We start from the raw sequence: 15,791 nt of genomic DNA on the forward strand, positions 1-15,791 counted from the left end.
TTGATCCATGTGACTTTGATTTGATCAACATAAAACTACATTTCCAGGAACACTCATTTGTATTATTTACTTGCTGTGAACACACATTACTGAAAATGGCAGATGTTAAGCTTGAATTTATGTGTTCAATATACTTAGAAATAATATGTCTAGAAATTTCTTATAATTATTAGTCAAAAACCAAGTTTACCTTTAAACTTTCCATTTGCTATTATAATGAAAGAAATAACATTTTCTCCCATGATGAAATGATGCATGTTTTTAGATGAACACCATTTAAACAAAAAAATTATCATTAAAAACCCTACATTGATAGATTACAAATAAGCAATCCAAGAAGACTGAAAAAAATTGGCAGCTTGTTCTCCTTACTGACATCAAAGAAAAAACCCACAAATTAATATTATTTTTTTCAGAATCTTATGCTCTTCTAACCAGTAAGTTTTTGAATTTAAAAATATTTATATTCAAAGAACTAAAATAAAAAAAATTTCTTGCTTATGGAGTTATGGTGCATGGCAGAATAAAAGTCATGTTTTATACTCACAATAACAAGTGATAAAAAGAACACCTTACTTAAATACTTGTATATTTTTGTAAAACCCTAGAATGCTCAAGCTGGGTAGATGATGGAAGATAGAGTTATATGTCAGCCTTCAAAAAGAAAACCTGCAGCTTCATCCATAAACTTAGGAAAAATAAGAGAAAGTTAGAAACTGTGGTCAAATCATATAAAGGGAACTATAAATGAGTGGTTAGAGACTGGCCTTCAACTAATTACTATTAATCATAATAATTAGATATAGTCCTAAAGTTATATCTAACATAATCATTCAATTAAATATGAACTGAGAAGGTTTTTCTATCTCTTTATTTTTGTTGCTTTGATTTTTAATAATGTAAATGTTTTATAAGCGATTTTCAATCACTTTAGTGATAGGAATTTCAGACATCAACCCACAAGTGGGATACCTACTTTGGGATCGAGAACTTTTAACCCATCCTATTCATTACCTAGGTGCCCTTTACTCTGCTAACGCATACGGCAGACTCTCCAGGAAAAAAAAAATGCAGCTAATACCTTTGCCTTTACCAGAAAAAAGTCAGAAGAAATAGTACCAAAAAACTTAAAACTGAGCTATAGTCCTAGGGAAAAATACTTGCAGTTTTCAGAGGAACAGCAATTTTTCTTGTCTCAATATAGGATAAGAGTATATTGCCTTCCAAATATATCAGTAAACATGAGATATTTGCGTTAACCTAGAGTCCTAGACAATTTTCTTCACCTGTATTCTCTTTTGTTTAAGAGCATAATTATTCAAGATTATGGTCTAGTCTTAGGGGTGGTGCTTACGGCCATGAAATAGAATTAATACTATTAGTTCACCCTGGTATAAAAATCTCTAAAATGTCTCACCAAATTAGCATTCTATGTATCTTATGACTAAGGTGACCACTGAATCCTTACTCAACCTCAGAGAAAATACATTATACATTTGCCTTATAGTTTCAGAAAACAGATTATATATTGAATGCTTAATTTTGAAATTGCAAATTTTATGAAGAAATATCTTCCATAGTACAACAGTTGAGAAGAATTCTACTATTTAGTATCTGTTTATAAAATTTATAATTCCAAAATGTAATAATTAGAATTTTATAAACTTTAGATATTTGTCATGTGTTTGATAAAATACTGGTATTGCCTTTTCTTCTATTGAGAAACCAATAAATATTTTGTTACTTTGACTTTTTTCCATAGTATTTTCTACTTGTTTGATTTTTCTAAACCATAACCTTAATTATAATCAGAGAACTAGATAAAAGTATAAGTATTTTAGAAGTATTACTTTGGGGTGATTTTTAGGTATATAATGTGTCTACTGTGGCTGTTTGTTTTTTGTTTTTTTTCCAGTCTATTCTTGGCATATCCAATAGCTTTCTATCTTTTTGTAGTACTCATACATTTAAAACAAATTCCCTCCCCAGCTTTCTTCTTTTCTTTTCTTTTTTCCTTTTTTTCTATTTCTTTTCTTTTCTTTTTTTTCTTTCTTTTTCTTTTTCTTTTTTTTTTTTTTTTTTTTTTTGAGATAGTCTCACTTGTTCCCCTCAGTCAAGTACCTCAAACTCTTAGGCTTAAGTGATCCTCTTACCTCAGCCTCCCTAGTAGATGGATTATAGGCACCTGCCACAACGCCCAGCTATTTTTTAGAGATGGGGTCTCACTCTTGCTCAGGCTCATAGTGAACTCCTGAGGTCAAGCCATGTACCTTCCTCTGTCTCCCAGAGTGCTGGGATTGCAGGTGTGAGCCACTACACCTGGCCCCTACTTTCTTGTACTTTACTTTTTCCATTGGTATTATTGTTTATATCTGTATTGTTTGTGTATGATGTGTATTAACACATTTTTCTTTTGTATTTTCTCTCCCATCACCCTCTCCACACATTAAAGCTAGGCCATGATTAGAGTATTACAATTTTAATGCAGATTCTTTTTCTTTTCTTAAAATGTATATACCTTTCAATACCCTGTATATGGGTGTGTAATTTTTCTTTATAGCTATCAGTGCTGTTGTTACATCATTAAAATTTTTTAGGTCCCCAAATTGATTTCAAATCACTGAATATGTGCCAGTAATGTTTTAAAAATATTTTTCTCAGCCAGGTGTGGTGGCTCACGCCTGTAATCCTAGCACTCTGGGAGGCTGAGGCGATTGGATAGCTTGAGCTCATGAGTTTGAGACTAACCTGAGAAAAAGCAAGATCCCATCTCAAGTAAGAAAAAAAATAGAAAAACGGAGGCAAGAGGATCGCTTGAGCCCAAGAGTTGGAGGTTTCTGTGAGTTATGATGCCATGACACTCTACCTAGGGCAACAGCTTAAGACTCTGTCAAAAGAAAAAAAGAAGAAAAAAGAAGAAGGAGGAGGAGGAGGAGGAGGAAAAAAAAAAAACAACAAATATTTTCCTCTACACAAAAGTGTTGTTTTTGTTCTATAGGCAAAAGCCGTGGCTCAAACTATAGTTTTTAAATAACTATGAGGAACCAACAATTCAATTTTTATATAATAATATTACACTTTAAGATTCAAGGACACGATTTTTTTTTTTTTTTGTAGAGACAGAGTCTCACTTTATGGCCCTCGGTAGAGTGCCATGGCATCACACAGCTCACAGCAACCTCCAACTCCTGGGCTCAAGCGATTCTCCTGCCTCAGCCTCCTGAGTAGCTGGGACTACAGGTGTCCGCCATCAACGCCCGGCTATTTTTTGGTTGCAGTTCGGCTGGGGCCGGGTTTGAAGCCACCACCCTCGGTATATGGGGCCAACCCCTTACCGACTGAGCCACAGGTGCCGCCCAAGGACATGATTTTATAATAGCCTCCAAAAGCATTTGGAAGAATGCACATAATAATTAAAAGTTAAAAAAAAAAATCTTTTGGAAAGAAAAATAGCTTATAACCCAGAAAGCAAAACTATTTTCCCAATGGGAAATATAAAATAAATATTTCTTTAGCATGTGGACAGTATTATAATTAATTTGTTAAGTATATAAATTCACTCGTATAAGATACTTTATTGGAAAGAATCAACATTTTACATCTAGTAAATATGTTTTTTTGGGGGGGGGTAAAAGTTTCTTTTTTTTCTTTTATTGTTGGAGATTCATTGAGGGTACAATAAGCCAGTTACCACTGATTGTATTTGTTAGGTAAAGTCCCTCTTGCAATCATGTCTTGCCCCCAGAAGGTGTGGCATGCACCAAGGCCCCGCCCCCCTGTCTCCTTCCCTCTCAAACTTAAATATAAAAAAAAAGACACCCTACAGTATTAACATACACAGCTAAATATTTACTCATTTGAGTTAATTATCAGTCAATTACACGAGAGGGTGTTCTTTAGTGAATGAAGCAAAAATAAAGATCTTTATGACAGATAAATTATTTTGTTTCTAAGTATCTTGGACAAATAAAATTAATGATGTTTTATTTTCACCCAATGTAAAATGTAGTTGATGGCACGAATGTATGAATAATGTTATGAGTGAAAATTATGGTTTATTCTTAACTGAATGTATTTATACAATCAATTATCTTTCACTATTTCCTTCATTCAATCGTTAATTTGACCATTTTTTATTTGACAAATGTGATTTGTAAAATAGGTTTAAATAGTAATGCATATCATATTGAACTTTTGTGAGAATTAAAAAGTGAATAGTCAATGTTCTATTATTGTTAATATTTTAATATTTTACTGTCAAAATAATTACATCACTCAGCTTTACTCACTGGACCTTGGAAATAGCTCTGATGATTTAAATTATTGGTTTAGCAACTACAAGACTACAAATTTGAAGCAAAATGGTCAAAGCTGTCTCTAACTTAACATAGTTACATTGTTCTGCAGATTTCAAAGCAAAAGATACGGTAGAATATGTGTGGTATTAAATATGTAAGAATATATTTGATAATAGTCTGAAGATGATAGTCTTTAACAATGAATCTTCATTCCCTTCCATGTATACTGGCTGAGCAGATCTAGCCCATTGACTATTCTTTAAATAATTTTTAATGCCTTTGGTTGATTTTTAAAACTTATAGATTCAGGAATTTCTAAGGGGGTTGTGCATATATTTTATTGTTTTGTTAGCCACATGCCTCCTTCAGGTACACAAAAGGAGTAACTAAAACTCAGCATAGCTCCTTGTCTTAATATTCTGATATGATGATGGGAAATGATTTTTGACAATGGTCAATCACTTCTTCCTGAGTACTTCATCACAGAATTACCCTATCATCCTAAAAAATATTGGGTGTGTTTAACTTGTATTTTAACAGCTGCCAAACCCAAGCCTCTTAATGTGTTAGACTGTTATTTTAGGATCAATGAAAAGTGTATATCAATGTGCCTAAGTACAATATGAAATGTGACCTCTAACAAAAGCAAAGATAGGCCTAAAATGAAATTTTAAACAGTAGGAAACTATGTTTTGTTAGGTTTTCTTCAGTTACTTTCATTGTATCTGGTATAGAAATTTTCTTAGGGTGACGTTCGTATGGTGACAAGCACAAGAAATATTCCTGAAAGATTAGAACATAGTAAAAGAAAATAGAGGAGGATTTATATGACTGGCATGATTAAGAAATTAAAACTATATCATGTATACATAATTATGGATAATTGTGTGCATATATAATTATCTTGTTATAATCTGAAATCATATAATCTCCATGTTCAGTAGTATCATCCTCAGATACATTCCCTTTGTTTCTTATCTTTTTTAATTCTCTGAAATAGGAGTCTTTAAAAAATGAAATATCTAAGTGTCCATGTTAGGCTGTTTTTTCTGAGCTCATAAAAGCCTATTTGATCATTTAATTTGTTCTTCTCTGTAATAAGACTATAAAAAGTTCAGTGTTTTAAGGCTTCTAAACAATGCCCGTACAGTTGACAGGCTCAAGAATGATTGTAAGATGATGAAGTTAGATGCTATAGGTCACACTTTATAAATCTGACCGAAGGCAAACCAGAATACTAATGAAAGCCAGCAAGCATTTCCTCACCTGATCTCAATTTGTAATTCCTGCCCTGGTGGCACATATATTACAAGTAGAATATTCTTTTCTAATTTATAGTTGGAAAGTCATTGGCGTGACTATGTCTTTTTTTTTTCTTTAAATAGATAGCAAGTTTATTGTCTTGTACAAAAATGCATTCTGCCCTGGAAAGGAATAAAATGTTTTCTTTTAAGTTAAGTGCAGTTTTATACAAAAAAAGCGCTGCCCATTGTATACATAGATATTTAGAAGGTCAGTATCAATCCAGTCAGTGACAGAGGAAATTGTTTCAATGTATGACTTTCACCTGAATTATTATTATTACTGGTGGTTCAATTTAATAGGAGTTCATAGATAGGCCTTTTCATGTCATATCCAAAGAAATGACAAAAATCAGAACTTCTTCATCCAATTAACTCTTTCAGGATAGGCTTCAAAATAGTCTCCCCATTGCTCACTTTGAAAGACATTTCCAGGTAGAGAACAATGTGGCCCATTTTACATGGAAATAATGGGCTGCACAAAGAACAAGAATCATCACAAAAATTAGTTTGAAAATCAAGGAAAATGGAGAGAAGGAAAGAATGGAGAATCAATTAATTTGTTGTACCTTGTCATATGCTAATTCTTGCTTTTTTTTTTTTTTATCTATTTCTCTTGGTTAATTCAAACCACGAATCTGAAGTATTGGTTATTCTTATTCTACCAATGAAACGACAATAATAGAGTTAGCATTCGAACTTAAAGTGCTGCCTTCTCCTTCTGTGAATTTCTGCCCCCAAATGAGATGTCCCGGATGATAGTTCTGATTATTTCACCCAAGGACAGAGTCACTCTTTTTTGGTCATCACTGTATTTGTCTGTATAATAAGGGGATAGGGCTAAGATGTTTCATAAAAATTTCTTCTATCCGTGTTTGTGTGTGTGTGTGTGTGTGTTTCTCAATGCATAAATAGTCCTCTGTAAGTCTTCTTGGTTCTGGCTGATGACACATGGTGCCACCAAAAACAGAAAACTGCCTGAAAAAGCAAGCGATATCTCACTAACATTGGACCTCTCAATGAAATCAGTGCAACAATTTTCTTTGACACTGAATTGCATTTTATAAAGCAATTTTGTACTGAACCCTGCAATAGACTGCAAGATAAGGAGAACAGGATATTATTTCCATAATTTTACAGATGAGTGAAATATTGGCCCTGATCTGGAGTTTAGAGGTGATGTTAATACTTTAATAAGAAATAGATGGAATAAAATTGATAAATAACTATATCAACACTTTATAAATAACTATATCAACTTCATAAAATAATAAAGTCCAAGTTGATTTTGTTAACTTTAAAAAGGAGTTAACACAAAAGAAAATGAAAAATATCGATCTCAAATGCAACAAGCAGAAAATAGAAAAATGCAGAAAAACATGAAGAATTGTTAAGGTGAGTGTGAGATGAGCAGAGGTCACTCTGAGAAACGATAACATAACTGAAAGTATTTATATCCAAGTGCCGGTGTCAGAGTTAAAGATATATTTTTTAATGCATTTTTAAATAGAGTTCCATTCTTTTGTTTAAAGAGGTAAAAGAAATTTAGACTAACGTTGAGTATGGATTTTCCTCCTTGAATGCAATCTAATTCCGAGGTTTGAAGTTGTAGGAGCCCCTGAGAAGAAACTCCAAAAACAAAAGTAAGAAAAGAAGTGAAAGAGGTATGTGTGAAGGGAGAGGCAAGTGAAAAAACCCATTAACTTGAAGCCGGAAACGCAAAGATTTCTAAATCTCAGATTTCACATCCCTTCTTTTTACAGAATAGAAGAATTTAAAATGACTGTTTAGGAATGTAACTTTTAATCCTTATGAGAATTTCCCAGGTTTTCTGCCTTCTAGATTGATAATACTAATTGCTTAAGGTTTCTTCTTCCAAGCAATGGATATGAATCATATCAATATAATTAAACCATTACAGAAAAGTTCCTCTTTATCCCATCACTTCATCATGTAACAATTGAAGGGTAAAAATGTAACCATTTGGATACTGGGCCTGAATGTGTTGTATTAAATGGTAAGCAGGGATTTAATGACACAGCAAAAGTAACTGAACCTTCTGCTGTGCCTCACTCACTTGTACTTTTATTTCAAAAATGTGAGGAGGAATAAATGTAGGATAAAAAATATTTTGCAATATTTGTTTACAATTTAACAATCTGACAATTCATTTGATTATTGGTTAATTAAACCTAGCTACATTTTTTTTTCTTTGTGGTTTTTGGCCGGGTCTGGGTTTGAACCCACCACCTCCGGCATATGGGACCAGCACCCTACTCCTTGAGCCACAGGCGCTGCCCTAAACCTAGCTACATTAAAAATTTATTTAGCTGCTACTTCTTCTTAATCTTAAAGAATACACTTATTTCTCAAAGAAGTTTCCATTTAATAAGAATTAATCTTTTTATTAATTTTAATAAAAAGAATCTTTTGTTATTTTAATAACAAAAAATGAATCTTTGGATGTTTACAGTTGCTATTTCTGTATGAAATTTTCAAAAGTTAATTCAGACCTTCCAGCACTTACTTGACAAGTAGATAGAATTATCTTTCTTTATTTAACAGTCAAATAAGTTGGTGTTATCTAGTTTAAAAATACCAGCCTGTTGCTGTGACTCAGGCATGTAATTCTGGCACTTTGAGAGTCCAAGGCAGGAAGATTGCTTGAGGCCAGGACTTTAAGATAAGCCTGAAGAACATAATAAGACCTTCTTCATGTAAAAAATAAAAAAATTAGCAGAGTGTGGTGGGGTGTGCCCATAGACCCAACTACCTTGGAGGCTGAGGCAGGAGGCTTGCTGACCTCAGGAGTTGGAGGTTGCCATGAGCTGTGATGATGTCTCTACCCTACCTTTAGAGTACAGCCGTTGTATAGCAAGATCTTGTCTCAGTTGGTAGGGCGCCGGCCCCATATACCGAGGGTGGCGGGTTCGAACCTGACCCCGGCCAAACTGCAACCAAAAAATAGCCAGGCGTTGTGGCGGGCGCCTGTGGTCCCAGCTACTTGGGAGGCTGAGGCAGGAGAATCACTTAGGCCCAGGAGTTGGAGGTTGCTGTGGGCTGTGTGAGGCCACGGCACTCTACCGAGGGCCATGAGGTGAGACTCTGTCTCTACAAAAAAAATAAAAATAAATAAATAAATAAATAAAACAAAACAAAACAAAAATACAATTAATTGTTTCTGACTTACATTTGTGTCCTTCACAGGATATAGTCAACTGTAAAGATTCAAATATAAAGTATTATGATAATTTCTGTAGCTGAAGAAATAAGAAGACTGACCCATCTGTGAGATATGAGTATATTTGATTGTTTAAATATACTTTATATAAACTATGTTAAAAATTGTAAGCAATTCAGTCTGTAAGAATGACAAGGAGTGTTTCTTGTATGTTAATGGAAAATCTCTCACTTGAGTAAACATAATCCAAGTGAAATAATTCAGGTCAAGTGAAAACATCCCAAATTTACATGGAGAGAATGTCATGGAATCCAATAAACAATGGTGGTGCCCATTACTCCTTTAATTTGTTTTAATATATTAAACTATCATTAGAATCCTGTACTCCCCTCAGCTGATGTACTGTTTAGCTAAAGAACTTCAGTTTATAGCCTTACCAAGTAATTTGTCTGGATTCACTTATCCCGGGACTTTTTTTTTCTTTCTTATTCAACTCCGCAGTAAAAGAAAAAATTGTGGTTTTTCTTGACAGAAGATAGTTAATCTTCAGCTGTAATTAGAAGAAGGATATTAGGGGAAAAGTCCGTTTTCTTATCCATTTATATCTACCTAGTATTTGCAGGATATTTAAAAATATCTTTTATTCATCTATTTATTTCAGATTAATATTAGGGTACCAATGATTAGGTTACATTGTCTGTGTGTGTGTGTGTGTGTGTGTGTGTGTGTCAGGTAAAGTTAAAGTTGTACTTGAGCCCTTCACCCAGGGAGTGTGCTGTACACCTTACACTGTGCCCATTGAATGAGTTTACTTCAAAAGCTGTTACCCAACCTCCAAATCATTAATTTTCATCTAGCTGCTACTAGAATTTATCACTGCAGTAAGAAAAAGGCTTGAAGGATAATTCCTGTTCACATAGTTCTTGTCCAAGTATTTCAAAGAGACCAAAATATAACTCATTTCTGAAATCCTTGTAATAAATAATGTGAGACGGCCTCGTTACAGAATGAGATGCAAGATCATTGACCTTGATCCTTTAAATATAATGTGCCTTAATTTACAGATAGAAAAAAATTAAAATTAATCATAAACATAGTTCAACATAGCCTTCCTCCAGGAAGGATGTTACTGCTATTTCTGTGACCAAAAATTGAATTCTGACAAACAATCTTTAAGAGGAGTTGCTATAAGGAAATATAGATGATCAAAGTAACAACATTAATTTTTTAAGCTTTGATAGTAGCAAAGTGCTTTCACCTACATTGCCTAAAAGGCCTAGAACCATTGAAATCAGCTTTTATAATAGTAAGACCCCCACCGAGCAGTTTTCTTAAATTCCAGAATTGACTGTGGTATGAACTTATTGGTATATTTCTGCACTTTTTGTGTCAATTCAACAAAGCTTGCCAAGCAAGTTTATTCCAAACATGATTTGGGCCATAGTAAAAGAAAAATAAAAGTCTGTGACTTCAGAGTCATCTTCAATTTCATGTCATAACTTGTGTATTTCCCTGGTCTTTGACTTTGTTTCATATTTGCATGAGCAGCATTGGCACAGGATGCACTTGAACCTCGTGATTCACTCTCTAATTACATAGATTTCCACCTGTGGTTTGAGTTAAACCTTAGTCAACAGATGAAAACTAGAATACATTGTTTTTTCTGCATAATATCAAGTCTTATGGTTTGATTGAATTAAATCTATTCTATAGACTGAATGTAATTCGAACAGTGTTCTGTAAATTCTCTCAATAGTATTCCAAAACTATAGTATAGAAAGTTTATAAAATTGCTTCAACAATTTTAAAGATTTTTGCCCTTGGGCAACTGAAATACAAACATATTGCATGTATTATCCACAAACAAAACCACAAAGTTACTGAGAATGCATTCCCATGTTAGTATAAATGGCTCATCTACTTTCCCTTACAAAACTGAATAATAAATAGATCTACACTTTCAGTTCTCTGCCAGTGTCACAGATGGCAACCAATTTATTTAATTGAAAATTTTCTGCTTGCATGTTTGCATAGCAAAAGATCTATTTTTTTAGAGAAAATTATTATAATTCCTACCAAATCCCATACAAAGTTAAAAGTTATAACCAAATTTTAAAAAAAGAATTCAATTAATTAAAATTACCTACCATTTAGGTTTATCATTTGGAAGACTGATTTTAGTTGTGTTATTTTATTAATCTACTTTTGTAAAAAATCAGGTTTCCAATAAGCCAATTGAAAAACTATGTTTTATTATGTAGTCATGGGCTTAATTTCATTAAAATTAGCAATATTTACTATATCGTAAATAGCTTCTTTATACTGATCTAATGGTTGATATTTACTGAGTGAAATGTATTCACATATAAAATATGTAAAAACTGATCTAGTTGTTTTTTTCTTTAGATAGCACAAATAGTGTTTATAGACCTTTGTCCTGTATTCTTTAAAGTCTATAAAATGGTTAAGTATTATGCTTCATGGAATTAATACCTGAGCTTGCAATTTATTATTAATTTGGAGTGAAAATTGAGGACTGTTCAAAATTGTGACTGCTAAGCAGCATTCAACATTGTCTTTATTTTTATATAAATATTTGTTTTCATCTTCTGGCTCTAGTACTTCTTCAAATGGAAAAAGATATCATTGACCGTAAGCATAACTTTAGAGGTAATAAATGAGAGCATCTTATGAATTGAAATGGAGGAAATATCTATTCTATTCTATTTTTTCATTTTAAATCACTTGGGCATAGAAATCAAAACATTCTGATATAAGATTAATAAATTGTGGTATATGTACACCATGAAATATTATGCAGCCTTTAAAAAGATGGAGACTTTACCTCTTTTATGTTCACAAGGATGGAGCTGGAACATATTCTTCTTAGCAAAATGTCTCAAGAATGGAAGAAAAAGTATCCAATGTACTCAGCCCTACTATGAAACCAATTTATAAGCACCCACACTTCCATATGAAAGGCATAACCCAACTACAGCCCAAGATGAAAGGGAAAGAGGAGGGGGAGGGGAGAAAACGGGGGAGGCTGGATGGAGGGAGGGTAATTGGTGGGAGCACACCTATGGTGCATTTTAAAAGGTTACATGTTAAATTACTAAGTGCAGAATATAAATGTCTTAACACAATAACTAAGAAAATGTGGTGAAGGCTATGTTAACCAGTTTGATGAAAGTATTTCAAATTGTATATAAAACCAGCACATTGTATCCCATAATTGCATTAATGTACACAGCTACTATGATTTACTTTTTAAAAAAAGAATAAAATTGAGGGAAAAAGCAGAAATGGCAATATGCTAAATTAAATATCACATTAAATAAAAAATATAAATTAACTCAAATAATAAAAATGACTAAATTTTAAAAAAATTAAGGAAGATCTATTCAGTTACAGATACTTGGATTTTGTTCACCATCTAGTGGTCAAATTTTACATTTGCCAATATAAATGCCCAGAAAATGTTTTTCCCAGTGAGTTTTACTTTAAATATATATTGAAGTTTTTGAAATGTGTATGAATTATGTGAAAACATTTTAATCATATGGTCAAATACTTACTTACAAAAAGAAAAGCATAACTATATACGTGATATTATAGCATGATATAAAGCATTATTCAATTACCATTTTGTTTTATAAGAGTACTAGGAAAGAAAAAAATGAAGAAGTAAAAAATAAAATTACCTGAACAAAAATGTAACACACTAAATTGTAAAGGCGTACAACACATTGGATAATTCTGTTAAAAGTTCAAGTGAAAACACAAATGGAGTCTGATACTCATAGTACCATCAAGTCCTGAAAGGTCACTATGCCTAATGAAGTGTAAGTTGGTCCAAGAGTGTCTTTTATACATAATAATATTAAGTAATCTGACTTAAGCTACATAGTAAGTTCTCCTAATTTATACTCTGAACTTTTGTGAAGCTATGGATTGAGGTCAATTTCCCCAGCAATAACACCTTTTCTTCACTTACCCTCACATTGTATGTTGTTTCCTTAGCATTCTAGAGTTCAAGTGGTATTTACACTTGTTTAACAATAACAAGTAAACAACAAAAAAAAAACAGAAAAAATATTAAAAAGTGGCTATCTAAGGGCCTAATGAATGCATGATATCCAAATATATATATCTCATTATTATATTCTAAATGTGCTGAAAATGCCAGTTGTTAAATTCTGGGGTAATATTTTCTGCTCTTTGTAGCTTTACAGAGCAGATAATGATTACTAATTAATGGTCTATCAAGTCAATAAATGAACCACCTACTAACAAAGCCAAAAAAAAAAAAAAAAAACTTGAATTGGTAAAAATTATACTATTGTGCAGAATACTACAAACAGTTTAGTTTATTACAGTACAATGCCAGCTAATTTCCAATGTAAATTCAAACAGCTGACTTGTATAACTTGTATATAAGTCCAAAAAGATATTTAGTAAATTGTCGTGTAGGTTATTGGTAGAGAAACCATACATCTTGGTTTTCCTCATATAGTTGTGAATTTTTCAATTTGTGATATGACCGAGCCTTCATTCCTCCTTTTACAGGTTCTAATATGTATTTCTAAATAAAGATATATGATGGTGTGATGTCTTCACTAGTAATGAAAAAAGCTATTAATCAAGTTGAAACTATCCGACTCACTTCAGATTTTAGAAAGAAACTACAAATGTGTTAAGCATTTTCCTTAAAAATTCAACTTTTATTTTATGTTTTTTGATCAGTTTGCCTAACTAAAATTTGGCAAATTACCATTCTCAATAATGTTTAAGTCTTCACATACTTGATATAGAGATTTCATTTTATTTTATTGTTTTAGATTCTAATGTTATTTTTAATTTTTTTTATTAAATCATAGCTGTGTACATTAATGTAATCATGGGGTACAATGTGCTGGTTTTACATACAATTTGAAATATTTTTATCAAACTGGTTAAGAGATTTATTTTTTTTAAAAAAGAAATTTAACTCAAAGGAGAATGTAATATAAGTAAAACAACATTTGATAACCAGAATGCCTTATTTTCTGAGTATTTTCACAAGAAAGGAGATTATTCAAAGTTTATCTCTGGTCGGAATATTTCTTATTTACATGTCTAACATAGTTTGTGCTATTTTACCACTGAACAATAATTTGGAAAAGCCAAATGAAAATAACTGTTTTTTTCATTCTTTTTTGTCAGAAATGAGGATTTTAAGGAGTTAGCTAAAATATGGAGGCTTGAAGCAGAATCACCATTGTTATAGTTCATTTTATGTGTGAACTTCCCTGGGTTATGGGATACTCAGATAGCTGGTAAACATTATTTCTCGATATCCCCTTCCAGCTATTTCTAGAAGCGATTAGCATTTCAATCAGTGGACTGAGTAAAGAAGATTGACCTCACCAACATGAATGGACCTCATATAACAAGATAAAGGCCCAGATTAAAAAAAAAAAAAAAGGAGAGTTAGAGGAAATTTTCTTTCTTCTTAAGAGAACATCTATCTTTTCTTACCCTCAGACATTAGAGCTCTCGAGGTTTGGGGACTTTAGTCTCCAGGGCTCCAGGATGCCTCCCACTCCCACCCCGCTTCTTATTCTAAGGTCTTCTGGCACAAACTGACTTACACCACAAGCTTTCTCAGCTCTGCAGCTTACAGGGGGCATATTGGGGGCCTTTCTGGCTTCTATAATCACATGAGCCAACTCCTGTAATAAAAAACCTCTCATATATCTATCTCGTTCTATTGATTCTGTTTCTCTGGAAAAAAAAAAAAAAACTTATGCAACCATGTTGAATAGTTTTCAAAGCAGGGGAAGCCAGTTTGTGAATGAACAATAAGCAAAGACCATGGATAAAAAATCAGTACATTGAAAAACATGAGAAACTGATGGGGGTCTTTGAACGTAGCTCTACTATTATATTTGTGCTTAAGGATTAATTTTTTTTATTTTAAAAAGTTTCTTATAAAATCCTGATTTTAAAGTAACATCATATGTTACATTTTTATCTCTTAAAGTAAATCTGTGTGTCTGATTGCATACAGGGTCTCTAACATCCCTGTCTGTCGTATAAAACTTTTAACACCTGATTTCTCCACCAGATGGCAGTGTAATGCAAGGAATAAGACAGGCAAAAATGAAAGGACTAATTTTACTAATGAGTTAACTGATGTGTTTCTAGCTTTCGCTTTCTTTTCCTCACAAATAATTTTTTTCAATGGGTTTGATTCATATAGGGGACCTTACTATTTATATTCATCATACTCCTTATCAAGTATTTTAGATTGTTAGGTTAAAAAAGAACTAGAAAAATTATATTTCAAGTAGAAGTAATTGTTTTCTACCTACTTGATCATACTAGGAATCTACTATTTGTATTTTTTTAACTTTACTGTTGATATTATAATTCCTAAAAATAGTATAAATACATGTGTGTGTGTTAGAATTGTAGAAATTTATGTATTTCACCCTTTTTAGGAATAAGGAAATTTAATTTTTATTGCGTTTCCATGTATAGCCTATATTTAAAAATAATTAAAAGACAATAGTTTATCCTTGTTAAAAATTCCTGTAATTTCATCTTTGCCAATTACAAAGGCACCTGCCATGATACAAATGCTCTGGAATATGTGGGTTTAGACAAAAAGATAGACAATAATTCAAGTTATAAATCTGGACACCAAAATTGAGAAGAAAAGTATTTGGAGTTAGTAGAGTTCCTCATTCCATAACTGCCACCACATCATGCCCTCCCCCCATAAAATAAGTTTCAGGAGACCTTCCTGGTTTTCTTACACATTCTTCAAAGTGTCTATTTTACTTACTATTCCCTTCAAAAAATCCCAGGAGTAGGGTGGCACCTGTGGCTCAAAGAAATCGGGCGCCAGCCCCAAAGATTCCCAAGAGTACTTTAACCTTATTCCATTTTTTAATTTTTTATTAAAACTTAACTGTATACATTAATACATTTATGGGGTACAATGTGCTGATTTTATATACAATT

Source organism: Nycticebus coucang, chromosome 3, assembly GCF_027406575.1.
Source record: "Nycticebus coucang isolate mNycCou1 chromosome 3, mNycCou1.pri, whole genome shotgun sequence".
Taxonomy (NCBI): Eukaryota; Metazoa; Chordata; class Mammalia; order Primates; family Lorisidae; genus Nycticebus; species Nycticebus coucang.